Raw genomic sequence first — 13,598 nt, forward strand, 5'->3', positions numbered from 1 at the left:
AACACCTGCTACCTCAAACTATTCAAATTATTGCAAGACCCTGACAATCTATATAGATGCCTCCCTAAATCCCTGCCTCTGGTCCAAAATGCCTTGCAAAGAGTAGTTTGTGTCTATTGTGTGTCTTGGTGTGTGCTCTGGTGGGATCAGTTCTTCATGGGGACAATAAGTGCTCCTTGTTGCACTGAAGTCGGCTCCCAAAGCAGCCCTTGCTAGCGCTGTAGGATAAATTACTCAGTGGCTGCTGTACAAGGAAAGACAAATTTTAACATTGTTTTTATTTAATTGGCTCAGAATAACATAAGCAGTCTGTAGGAATATATTTCAGGGTAAAGTTAGCAAAGCCCTTAAGCAAGCTATAGCAAACAAGGGAGGTGCATAGGCCACCATCTTTGAATTGAGGGGGGGATAAAGCACTAGACTAGGACATCAAATGCCCATTTTGAATTTCAGCCGTGTCTTCTACAAGACAGGGTGTGGGGAACAACATATGCCCCCTGTTCACCTGTGCTGATTGGGGCTGCAAAGTCATAAATCTCTGCTCTGTCCCCACATTAAACAGGGGTTTGGGAACTGGAACAACGAGGGGACAGATTCCTAAACAAATACAGTCAAGGGCAATTATCACACCCAAGGGAGTATATAATGGAATATAATCAATTTCTCTTCAAATATTTGGGGAAAAAGGGGTCAGAAACAATGAAGAAAAGATACCACACTCATTAATGCAAACCTCAAAGATACCTGTAAGCTGCACATACATTTACAGAGGATAAACTAGACCTGCAATCTCTTCCAAGCAGTAGCAAGTCCCTGGGGAGCTATTTCTTTTGTACTGTAAGTAGATACCTGGCAGGGGAACCACTCTTTCGTGACTAAATGTTTTTGTAGTGTTATTTTGCAATAGTATTGCCATGGCTGCATTATTATTGTTGCTGAATTCTTCCTTTTCTCTCCTGGAATATTCCTCTGGGCAAACTGTGGCTTACTACAGGCTTTTGCAGAAGACAGTCAGAGGCAGAGCAGATAAAAATCCAGTTAACTTAACAGGCAGTAAAGTGTAGCATTGAAAAAAAAAAAACAAGCCTTAAGGAATGCAATAGTTAAACCAGCAGAAAACAGTACCGTTTCCTGTAGCAATTTAGAACCTTTGTGAAAGACAAGGCAGTCTAATAGTGTGCAGCAATGGAGAAAGGTATAAAAGCAAGACATATCTAAATCCTGTAAATGGTCTCATCCAGCAGTAGGCTAGACTTTGTTTGTAAGCATGGTCAGTGCATGAATACAGCCTCCCAGGGAAGGCAGTACCCAGCTGCACCCAACAGGCACATATCAGCTTGGCCAGCACCTGATAGCTGACACTGATGGTTACAACGCAATGAATCCATCATCTTCCTAGCCCCACAGGTCCAAGCAGAAAAGGGCAAGAGACACAGGTCCACTCATTCCTAATCAAACTGCACCTGGGAGAGAACCAGCTATGCAGTCAATACCCCAAGCTGAGGAACAGAGACCAGAAGTTGGAGCTTGCTGTCCATCAAGCTGTGAGCCTGTGACGTCTGCCACGTTGTGTGAATAATTACACTTGCATCCAAATCTGGCTTCAACTTATCCACTTGAGCAAAGAAAAGCAAGCAGGTTAGTTCATCAGTGAGAGCATTTTGCAAAGCCTCCAGCTTTATTTGTTCTGTGCTTCATGGTGCAAACAGGGATCATATGGACACTTTGAAAAGACAGTATAGGTAGGCATAGCAGTGACTTGGGCTTCAACAAGCCCACCCAGACACTGTTTATAGTAGATGAAACCCATACTGCTAGTTAAAAGCTAACTCAGACATAAATATATGTGCTCTGCAATCCGTCACCTGTACTGCAATGTAAACCAAACAGCAGAAGATTCCTATTTAGCTCCTGGTCTGCCACTGGTAGGTTGAGTGACCTTGAAAAAGTCATACCACTTTCCTACCCCTCTCTTTAAACTGTACAGCAAGGACAGGAGAGGCAGCCAGCTATAATAGGACCTTGATCTTGACTGGCTTAATAATCCCAATAATAAACATTTCAAAGATGGAATTACCTAGAGTCATCCTCAGGCACTTTTTGCACTGCATATGTATATATTCTAATTTAGACGCCTACACATCAACTGTAAGTGAAAGCATCACCTTGTGCTTTTATTACCCAAAGTCCAAAGAAACTGAACATCCTAAAAGCCACCTCACAGGATGAAAGAAGGTGAAATACAGAAGCTGCTAGAATGCCTTTAGCTACAAAACTGCATGGTAAAAAAAAATGGTCTCTTTCCTCCAGTCCATTCAGATTGGCTTTTATCTACATACTGAAAAACCCGACTCTAGAAACTGTCTGAGGCAAAACATCCATGGTAGACATATGGAGCCTCCAGGGGCATTGATAACTGAAATAATTGGCATATTACCACCAGAGACTCAGAAAAGTCACCTTCCAATTACAATGGGTTGCTTCTGACAAAAGTCAACTGAGGTGCATAATGACATTGTTCATTAGGTTTCACTAATGATAAAATTTCTGATTTCAATATTTAATACATCTCAGAGATCACAGTGCATAATTTAATGTGCAAGCAGATAATTTGCTGATCAAGGTACATGTTTCACATTAAGGAAAATTGTTTTACTCTTTGCTGATTAACTGAATCACACATACACACACAAACTATGCCACTCTCTTCTATTAGTGAAGCATTGTCCTTCCTGAAGCTAGTTTCTCATGGCAGACAACTAAACCCTGTATACCTGCTCTTTTACATGCAGTATAAATGCTCTATCACCCATGTTTGAATTGTTTTCTATCTTGACCCACTGGTGTCTCACACATGCATCATTTCAGGACATCATTGGTAACAGTGAAGTAGCCCATGTGCTGAGGCTGCTGTGCCCTGTGCCTCCTGGTATTACTTCTCTTTTGGCTGTTCATGTGTCTGCACCTGAATCTACCCCTTGTCTACCATCTTAAACACGGAGAGCAGCTCTCTGGGCAGGAACTGTTTTGGGGGTTTCTACACTTCCATAGCCAAGCATGAAGGCACCTGAATGAACAATACCTACAAATTACTTTTAGGATGGTGTGCTAAGGGCTGTGTGGATATAAACAGGGACATTACTGTAACTAGCACAGAATTCCGGGTTAAACGTAGAGACATGTAAAGTGAGGAATTTTTTTTTTGTTGTTTTCACTCAGCAGTTCAGAATTCTGACTTAGTTCTAGGGAGCAGCAAGACTCAGATGTCAAATCTCAGAATGATTCAGAAAACAGAAGGGTCATTTTTCACTTTCCTGCTCTGTTAATTCACTTGCTTGTTTTGTAGGGTAGTTTAAATCATCTCAGAAAAAGAACTTAGTCAATGGACAAGCGCTTCTAATTACTCAGTGAAACACAGGAGGAGGAAGCAGGCTGGAGCAGCTACTCGAGGGCTATAGCCCAGAGGCATTTCCATAGATCTCACTACTATTATTTGGGGTATATATCTTACAGCAGCTGCTGATCTGGGCTATAAATATCCAAACCAATTTTATTTATACTTTGAAAGTTGGGAAGAATATCAGCCTCTCTGAAAGCCTAGATTATTCCTGGAGATAGTATCACTCCCACTAAAAACCAGAACTAGACACCACAAAGTTTACGCTGAAACTATTCTGCAACATTTTACTTGAACACTGTCCGTTAACATGCTGCTAAACCCCTGTGAACCGCTTAGAAAATGTACCCCCAAGCCTGAATTTGTTAGAATTTCTCAAGACCTGTATATGCCTGAGATCCCAGAAGGTACCAAGCAGCTTGAATCGTTTTTTGTATTTCCTTTCTGTCTCCAAGCTCAGACAAATTAATAGGAATATATTGGCTCAGCCAATCACACTGGAGGAAATGGAGCTGGCTATTAATGATCTCAAACAGCAAACGGCCCCTGGGTTAGAAGAGCTCCTAGTGGAGTGCCACTCTAAGTTTTAGCAAAAGCCAAACTTTTTCTAATAGCTTCACTAGTTTTTCTTTCCCCCCTCACTCTTTCACTGCCAATCCATCCCCAGACTCTCTGTGGATGACAATATTCCTCACCAATTGCTGTTTGCCTATGCCTAAACAACTCGTGTCTCCTGGGTCTGCTTTAATCATCTGCCCTCCCCTTTGGCTAATTGATGCCATAGCCTTCTCCAAATTTGAAGTCAAAAAGAGAGGGACAGCAATGGGGCCGTATGTGCAGTGGAGACAAGTTGGCTTTCTTGGATTTACACCAACCAAAAGCTTGGTCCAGGCAGGTAATAGCTGGTAGGCTAGCCCCTAACCTGTCTGCCCAGATATCTGTAAATAACCAAACAGAGTTTAGCTGATCCAAACAGTGGTAGGAGAGAAAGACAAATTGTCGCTTATCTTTCTTTCTGTTAAGATATTTGGGAAACTATTCTCTCCTGAGGACAGCTATAACTGAATGTTCTCATGTTTTCATGTGACTATTAATAATGGCAGGCCTTGTCCTTTTATTAACATACCAGTTAAACTTTGAAGCTAAAGAGAGGCAATGTGTGTTCAGGAACAGAGAGGAAAACTCTGGTCACTAGGCAAGTACAAATGAAGTATAAACAAAAACAAAGCAAAACCAAAGCATAAACAAAGTGAGGATAAAAAATAAATCAAATTCCAAAACCAATGGCCAGGTTTTCAAAATCTCAACTGGATATTTCCTTTGGTTGCCATCTTATTTTGGTGTTAGACCAGGGAATGAGATCTATCGTACTTTCTCTGTTTCACCTGCTGAATTTAAAATGTTGATGGTACTGGCAAGCAGGGCCTGGCATACAGGCTTCACCATTCCCTGCCAGGGGGGCAACCTACCCACTGTGTTACAGACAGGTGGCCTTTCTCAAATACTCCCTAGCTGAGGATAGCTCTGACTGCTGCAGGTCAGGAGTTTCTCTGGTACCAACAGCATATTAACATAAAAACTCATTCTTCTAAAGACTACAGGCTGTGCTCCTATACCAAGGGATCTCCCCATACTCCTTTTCTGTCTAGGTCACACACCCAGATGCAGCTGCAACACAAGGAAATGTGTGGGCCAACACATGCCTGACAACCTTGGCAGAACAGGCATGGCAGCACAAAGCTACATGTGAAGGCAATGCTTGCTGGAAGACTCCAGATACACACACAGCTTTCTATCCTGCAAAAAAACAGACAGACTAGAAAGTCCATAGCATCCTAACTCTTAACTGAAGTAGCTGAGTTTTCTGCACTCAACCTTCACAACAGCAGAGTCAACAATCCTTACCTACTTTAGGAGCAGTGAAAGGGTTGTGACAAGCCTAGCTGGGCTTTAGAGCAATACATCACCTGCCAGAGTCCTTCCTCGTTGTCTGCAATGAATCACAGCGAAGACCTCTGCCAAGATAATTCAAGAATTGATGGAGGTATCTGCAATAAGAGCTTCAGCCCCCTCTGCTATCTCCGGATTGAGGGCTACAAAAGCCACATAAATCCTACGGCCAGATGTGCCAAATTCACTCCACTATACAGGCAGTTTATTTACAGAAACTCACACAGAAAGCTCTGATTTTGCCCTGATTTTATCAACTTGCGCAAATAAAATCTCTCTCATTCATTGCTAATGACTCTATGTCCCTTCTACTGTGGTTTGCTAAAGCGATTGTCCCACTATGGGCATCAAGCTTCTAAATCCAAAGGTCAGATCTATCCAAATATTGAGGCATCTACTTCCCACTAAGTCAGCAACAAACTTATTCCTGCAGGAGGAGAAGGGCACTGAAACACGGCAATGTAATCACCCATTATTATAAGCCATCCCTCTCTTCAGCTGTGCCAGCTTAAGTTCAGTGTTTTGCAGGTGTCTGTGTGGCAGCAGACTTCAAACTAAACCACTCTCCAACAATCTTAAAGTCAGAGATTTTAGGCTTTAAAACCTTAAGCACAAAAAGTGCACTTCACAACAGCTCCTGTGGGTGTTATAAGGAGCAACAAATGCTTTTAAGCACTCTTAAGAGAGGAGAAGATGACAATGAAATTGAGGGAAATGGAGAAAAAGATAATTACACTGCAAGCTGCTGCTCTTATCTCCCAACTACTTCCAAGGCAGCAAGAACCTAGGGAGCAGGCAGCAGCTGCCACCCTATTAAACTCAACAATTTACAGGTGCTTGGAAGAAGCACTTAGAATCATAGAATCAACTAGGTTGGAAAAGACCTTTAAGATCACCAAGTCCAACCATTACCCCAGGACTGCCAAGATCACCAGTAAATCATATTACTGAGGGCCTCACCTGCATGATTTTGAACACTTCTAGAGACATTGATTCCTCCACTTCCCTGGGCAGTCTGTCCCAATGCCTGATCATCCTTGCTGTAAAGAAATTTTTCCTAATATCCAGTCTAAACCTCCCCTGACACAGCTTGAGGTTGTTACCTCTTGTCCTATGGTTTGTTACCTGGGAGAAGAGACCAACCCCCACCTCACTACTACCTCCTGTCAGGTAGTTTTAGAAAGCAATAAGGTCCCCCCTGAGCCTTCTCCAGACTAAACAACCCCAGTTCCTTCAGCCATTCCTCATCACACGTGTGCTCCAGACCCTTCACCAGCTTTGTTGTCCTTGTTGGACCTGCTCCAACACCTCAATGTCTCTCATGTTGTGAAGGGCCCAGAATGGAACACAGGATTCGAGGTACAGCCTCACCAGTGCCAAGTACAGGGGAATGATCACTGCCCTGGTGCTGCTGGCCACTCTGTTGCTGATACAGGTCAGGATGCTGTTGGACTTCTTGGCTGCCTGGGCATAAGCTCTGTCAGTCGGCACTTCCAGGTCCTTTTCAGCCAGGCAGCTTTCCCCAAGCCTGTATCATTGCATGGGGTTGTTGTGGCCCAAGTGCAGGACCCAGCACTTTGGCTTGTTGAACAACATGCCGTTGGCCACAGCCCAGTGATCCAGCCTGTCCAGATCCCTCTGCAGAGCCTTCCTACTCTCCAGCAGGTCAGAACTACACAACTTGGTGGTGTCTGCAGATTTACTGAGGGTGCTTTTGATCTCTTCACCCAGATCATCAATGAAGATATTAAACAACACTGGCCCTAACACTGAGCCTTGAGCGACACCACTAGTGACCAGTCACCAACTAGATGTGACACCATTTACCACTACTCTTTGGGCTTGGCCATGCAGCCAGTTTTTAACCCAGTGAAGAATACACCTATCCAGGCCATGAGCAATTCCTCGAAGAGAATGCTGTGGGAGACTGTCAAATGCTTTACTTATGTCCAAATAGACGGTGTCCACAGTCTTTCCCTCATAAACCAGGCAGGTCACCTTACTGTAGAAGGAGACCAGGTTGGTTGAGCAGGAATTGCATGCAATTAGCCGAGCAAATTCACTTCAAGATGCAGGGCCCAGCTCTTGGCTGCTGCAGTTTGGCTGTGTTCCGTTGACTCTGTGGTGTATTGCCAAGTTACTTCAGATGAGGGTCTAGCTCTAGGAAGTGGGAAAGCCTTGCTCCTCAGCATGATATTGCAAATGATTGCAGGTGTATCGGAACATGCTCCTTTCTCGCTCTGCAACTGCTCTCTGCCTGTAGCAGGTACTGGTGCACTCTGTTAGGCAAAAAGAGAAAATACAATTCCACCCCATACAAGCCTATTAGTCTATACAGCCCAGATAACAGGGATGGGAAAGACACAGGGCAGTAGACTTGGTGCAAGTAACAAAGCTCCTAGGCCTGCTTGAAAGCCTAGTGCAGGCAAAAACTGTGCATCACCGCTGACTAAGGCTAGTACTAGAAATGGTTTAAACATTCATCACAACATGAACCTAGACAGTTCTGACAGGAGCAGGAGCCACGCTACTTGTACTGGATGGTATGTGTGTACACAGGGAGCCCTGGCCAACAATGTTGTAGCCCAGACAAAAAGTAAAATTACAATAAAATCACACAGTCATAAATACCATCAGCAGCAAGCAACCTGCTCCACCATGACCTTCACCCCAAAAGCCTCTCATCTAGCCATCTTTGTTCCATGCCTGTTGTGGCCTCCCCATGCTTCTATTACTTGACTAAAATGATAATCAAGTGCAAACATCTAGCAAAGCTACATCTACAGGGAGGTCACATATTATGAATTCTTCGTTTAGTTGAGCTGGCATGAAACAGGGATATTCTGGTGAATGCAGTCCGCTGCAATCAGTAAAACTACTTGCATTTATTTTTGATGAAACTCTGGCCCAGTGATTTAGGAAGCAGACAAAAGGAAGCCAGGATAATTGTTTTAAGCATGGAATAAATAAATATGACTACTTCATGGTATGATGTCTCTTCTTCTGCTGCTCTTTCTCTTCCAGTTAATCTCATTATTGCAAATTAGGGAGTTTCTGTGGCAGTTTAAAAGGTGTACTCTCACACATACAAAGGAAATAAACAAAGTATTTTGCTTCAGATCTCAGCTGCAGTCAATTTATTCTTTGAGGCACTTGACTTAAAAACCATAAGACTTCGGTCTCTGTGCTTCTATCAAAGTCACACATAAATTGAAAAAGCCCCTGCTCACATCCACTCAAATTCAGTAACACTGCTGCTCTGATTTCAAAATGACCTGAAAATACTTCTGTATTCTCTTTGTTTCTAGCTGGTTCTTTATTCCCATTCTCCAATTAAATAGCAGAAAAATTCAAAGTACCTTCTAATTGAGGGTAATCCAAAATGAAAGCTGGCTAGAAGGCTGAAATCAAAGAGCTGAATAGGATATCATTACTTACACCAAACAGTCCCATGATAACATCTAGGAGAGCATGACGGCTTTTCTCCATAAAAGCCAGGGTTATACTCACTGTCTAAGAACACAAACCCACAGAGGACAGTGCAATAAAAAAGTGATGTAGTTTAATCCTTGGCTACTGTAAATTAGCTATGGTTTGGTGCATGCTCTGTGACAATGTACCCAGTGCTCAAAAATATCCTTTCTCTGAGAAAGCCTTGGCTTGAGCAAGAGCAGTGCCTGAGAGTAAGATGAGAGGAACTGCTGTTAGGAACTCCTTGCTAAATCAGTGTTTTATTTAACATGATAATTAGAACAAATATCTTTGAGACCTTGGGCAATGTTACAAATTTAAGACAGCCTGGAAGCACCTAAATTGCATGTTTAAAATTGTCAGCATTCTGGGAACTGGCTATGATGCTGTTTTGAAGCTCTTGTTAGCACCTTTGGGCAGAGACTGTTTCTTGGACTCTGTACACGGTGCAGTGATTGCCTTAAGGTACAGTATGCACCAAGAGAAAATATCTCTGAAGCCATCAGGGACATGGGCTGATAAGAGCAGCAGAGCCCCCACCTACCACCAGGGACCAAAACTAGGAACTTCATCTCCTTAGGCTTATGCTGTAATCAGCAGAGGGAAATCACTCCAAAGCATGAACCTGGCTCTTTAGGGAAGCTTAAGTCCTACAAACTACAAAGATGATGATGGTCAAGACCTAATGTAATGCCTTCATTAGATACCTGAAGCTACTGGATGGATCCAGACTAAGCACCTGGGAACTGTGAAATTTAGCAGTAATGCTGCCTGGCTTCATGACTGTGGAATAACAGGAGAGCAATAGGGAGTGAAGATTTTTGTCCTTCCTGCTATAATTTGTGCACAGAATTTTGCACTGCATTAGTCACAGCAAACACACAGTCACATAGTGCTAGAAAACTTTCATATTTTATTTATTATGACATCCAAAAATCAGAGGACTATTTCTCACTTTGTAATTCTTAACTGCATGGTAATCCCCAGCTTCATCTTCTGTTTTCATTGTAGCTGCTGCTTATTGCTGTAATCCCTGAAATAAACTTGCCTTATGACATACCAATTCATCCCTAGACTCAGCCTTAGGCTTCCTGAGCGTTAACAGAAAGATAAGATCCATTGAGAGATGTGAATGCAGGCTCAGTCACACAATAAACAACCTTTTACCAACTGGGCATAATCCCTTTATCAGATTGTGCCTGATGCATTGTATTCTCTAGTCCATAAGTGCTTTTCTGGGGTCAATTAGAAGCAGGGTTAAGAGGAAAGAAAAAATCCTTATGGAGGAATTTTATCATTTCAATAGGAAAATTTCTCCACTGTAAACCAGCTGGGCTGTTAAAAAGTTGGTAGCTTAACGGAGAGCAGCTACTCATATCATTTGAAAAGGCATTCTCCTAAAATCAACTGGGCACTGCAGTTTATCCCGGAGCACTCAATTCATGAGATAACTTATGTGCAAACAGTAGAGAGCCAGGAGAGGGTGCTCAACAATAACTAGAAGAGGTCCTGTATACTGATTATGCCCTGGCAAGTGATGCTTGCACACAGACAATTTACATGGAACTGCCTGAAGCAACATGAAGAATAGAGGATTTATTAATTAATATTTTAAAATTTCCAAAGGTGTTTTAATCTAGCTCTTTAAAAAAACGTTTTTGAATACAGGGAAATCCACAGGGAGTCTGCCTGCCAGACTTCAGGCATAAACAGTTAAAATTCCACCCAAATCTCTGTGCCCAGGTGTCCTGCCAGCAAAGAGTATGAAGGTCTCTAGTCAGTTCACTGAAAACATCACTCATTGGGATCTTGAGGAATCTGAACTAGTTGGATTTATGTTTAACTCATTTCAACAAAATGTTATGTGCTAATTCCCCAAAGTACTTAAGTGCCCAAGGGTTTTGGTCAAGCCATGGTTTTCACTGCTTTCCTTTTCCAATTTTGAATACATTGTTTTAGTTGCATGTTAACTGGACTAAACGTATGGGCTTCAACTTTTCAGAAATAAGGCAGTGTTTCTTAAGCATAGGAAACGTCACATTTTTGGAATGAGGTTTTAAAATACAGAAAGAAAAGAAATATTTCCTTTCAGATTAAAATATTTGATTAGAATTAATTATCACTATTATAGTCATTTCCTTTAAAAATGATTCTTCAGCAAAAAAGACAGAACCTCAGCTGCCCATGCAACAGGTAATGGGACTCCAAGCAAAAGCTATGCCCTGCAATGTCGATATGTGAGGTCCAGCAGGATGGGAGTCTGAGGTTATGAGTTTACTAATAACATGACCTTTATTGTGCTAACTGCAAAGGTTATTACACAGTCTGTACTGTTTCTAACACAAACAACTGCATGGGATTACCTTTGCCATCGCAGAATGACAGGGATGGGGAGGAGGAAATAAATTTGAAGCAGGACTTTTACATGAAGTCTGCTGTCACAGCTGCCTAAATTGGAAAACTGAAAATTCAGGTTTTCTGGGCCAAGTAAATGACTATAATTGGGATTTAAATGGCATAGGAATAAAAAGTTGACTGTATTTGCTGATTCTATAGCCCTGTTTTCCCTCATTGTTTCTTTCTGAGCCTCCTACTGTTAATAAAATTGAAAAATCAAGCTGAGCTGAATGTCCAATGCTTTCACTATGATTGAATCTCTCTGTGCATGTGATTGACAGCATCAGAAGAGTGTTTTCCTTACCTAACACACACACACACTTTGGCTTATTTTATCTGCCCTTTCTTAGGATCATTCAGCCCCTGAGAAGAACTCAACTGGGAATATCCTTCTTGTTGATAACCTCCTAGTAACACAGACAGATACTAAAACCACTTATGCCAGACAGGTGCTGGTCACAGTCAACCTGGCTTCAGTGAGGGCAAATCATGCCTGCCCAATTTGGTGGCCTTCAACAACAGGGCTATGGAACTGATGGACAGGGGCAGAACAACTGACATTGTCTACTTGGACTTGTGCAGAGCATTTGACTCTGTCCCTCACAACACCCTTGTCTCTAAATTGGAGTGACATCAATTTGATGGATGGCCTGCTCAGTGGATAAAGAAGTGGCTGGATGGCCGCACATAAAAAGTTGTGGGGGGTCCCTTAGGGGTCAGTGTTGGGACCGATCCTGTTCAACATCTTTGTTAGAGACATGGACAGTGGGATTGAGTGCACCCTCAGCAAGTTTGCTGATGACAGCAAGCTGTGTGGTTCAGTTGATACGCTGGAGGGAAGGAATGCCATCCAGAGGGACCTTGACATGCTTGTGAGGTGGGCTGATGCCAACCTTATGAAGTTTAACCATGACAAGTGCATGGTCCTGTACCTGGGTCGGAGCAATCCCAGGCACAGCTACAGGTTGGGCAGAGAAGAGATTCAGAGCAGCCCTGCAGAGAAAGACTTGGGGGTGTTGGTCGATGAGAAAGCCAACGGTATCCTGGGCTGCATCAAAAGGAGCATGACCAGCAGGTTGAAGGAGGTGATCCTGCCCCTCTACTCTGCTCTCATGAGACCTCATTTAGAGTACTGTGTGCAGTTCTGATGTCCTCAACATCAAAAGGACATGGAACTGTTGGAACAAGTCCAGAGGAGGCCAGGATGATCATAAGGGAGCTCAAGCACCTCCCATATGAAAACAGCCTGAGAAAGTTAGGGCTGTTCAGCTTGGAGAAGAGAAGGCTGCGTGGAGACCTCATAGCAGCCTTCCAGTATCTGAAGGGGGCCTATAAGGATACTGGAGAGGGACTGTAATGATAAGACAAGAGGTAATGGCTTTAAACCTCAAACAGGGGAGATTTAGTTTGGACATAAGGAAGAAATTCATTGCTGTGACAGTGCTCAGGCACTGGAACAGGCTGCCTAAGGAAGCTGTGAATGTTCCACCCCTGGCAGTGTTCAAAGCCAGCTTGGACAGGGCCTTGAACAACCTGGTCTAGTGTGAGTCATACGTGCCCATGGCAGGGAGAACTGGATGATTTTAAGGTCCTTTCCAACCCAAACCATTCTGTGATTCTGTGATTAAGTAGACAAGCCATGAAGGATAGTCACTTACCGAGACTTCCAAAAAAACCCTAGTAACAGTCAGGGTTTAAGGTCTCCAAGCCTGCTCTTCAAGTGGTTCTGAATGACCCTGAACTGCCTTACCTTGTTAGCTGCCCTTCTTGAAACAAAATTTGTATTAAAATATTACTCTGTATATGATATGCCCTTCTCAGCATACTACAAATTAAAGTCCCAGCTATGTAATATTGGTGCACTGTCTGAAGGGTGCCCACCTTCACAGAACTGCAAAAGCTGGTGTCTATAACCAGGCTATTTCAACAGTCCTAATAAGGCTCAGAAGCAAGATAAGTTCCACTTACAAATGTAACCAACCAGTATCTCCCAATTAAACTAGCTGTGGGTGACAAAAAAACCAACCAAACAAAACCAAGAAACAACAAAAGAAACCTCCAAAACCAACCCAGAAATACTGATTCTCTCCAGCCTCTATCACTTTTACTTAAGGGATCTCAGCTTATCTTATTACTCAGTACTTTAGGAAATCTGGCTATTTAAGCCTCTATATATGAACTCCTCATGCTGAAATATGTCCCTATAAAGACACTGGTGGTGGAGAGAAAGGCTGATTTCCACAGAGAAACGTTATTATCCCTTACTCTGAGATAACAGAGATATCTCTAGGCTAACAGTAGTACAAGGCAGCACAATTATACTTGAAACTGAGGGAGGCAGAACTTCCTTTGCTTTGGCAGCCCAGTGCCCAGAGGGCGCAAA

At 42.8% G+C, this 13,598-nt stretch overlaps 1 long non-coding RNA gene across 1 annotated transcript; it reads right to left on the bottom strand.

Annotated features, from left to right (window-relative positions):
- Positions 1 to 4,019: 4,019 nt before the first annotated feature.
- LOC133275528 (uncharacterized) lies at positions 4,020 to 5,794 on the bottom strand. The gene is made up of 3 exons (XR_009745573.1): positions 5,303 to 5,794; positions 5,056 to 5,194; positions 4,020 to 4,335 (listed from the first exon to the last, which is right to left on the bottom strand). It is a non-coding gene; the product is annotated as an uncharacterized LOC133275528 (long non-coding RNA).
- Positions 5,795 to 13,598: the final 7,804 nt, after the last annotated feature.

The sequence above is a fragment of the Pezoporus flaviventris genome, unplaced genomic scaffold, assembly GCF_033815535.1.
Source record: "Pezoporus flaviventris isolate CSIRO_AGI_PZ_B2104156 unplaced genomic scaffold, CSIRO_AGI_Pfla_v1 ptg000002l, whole genome shotgun sequence".
NCBI lineage: Eukaryota > Metazoa > Chordata > Aves > Psittaciformes > Psittacidae > Pezoporus > Pezoporus flaviventris.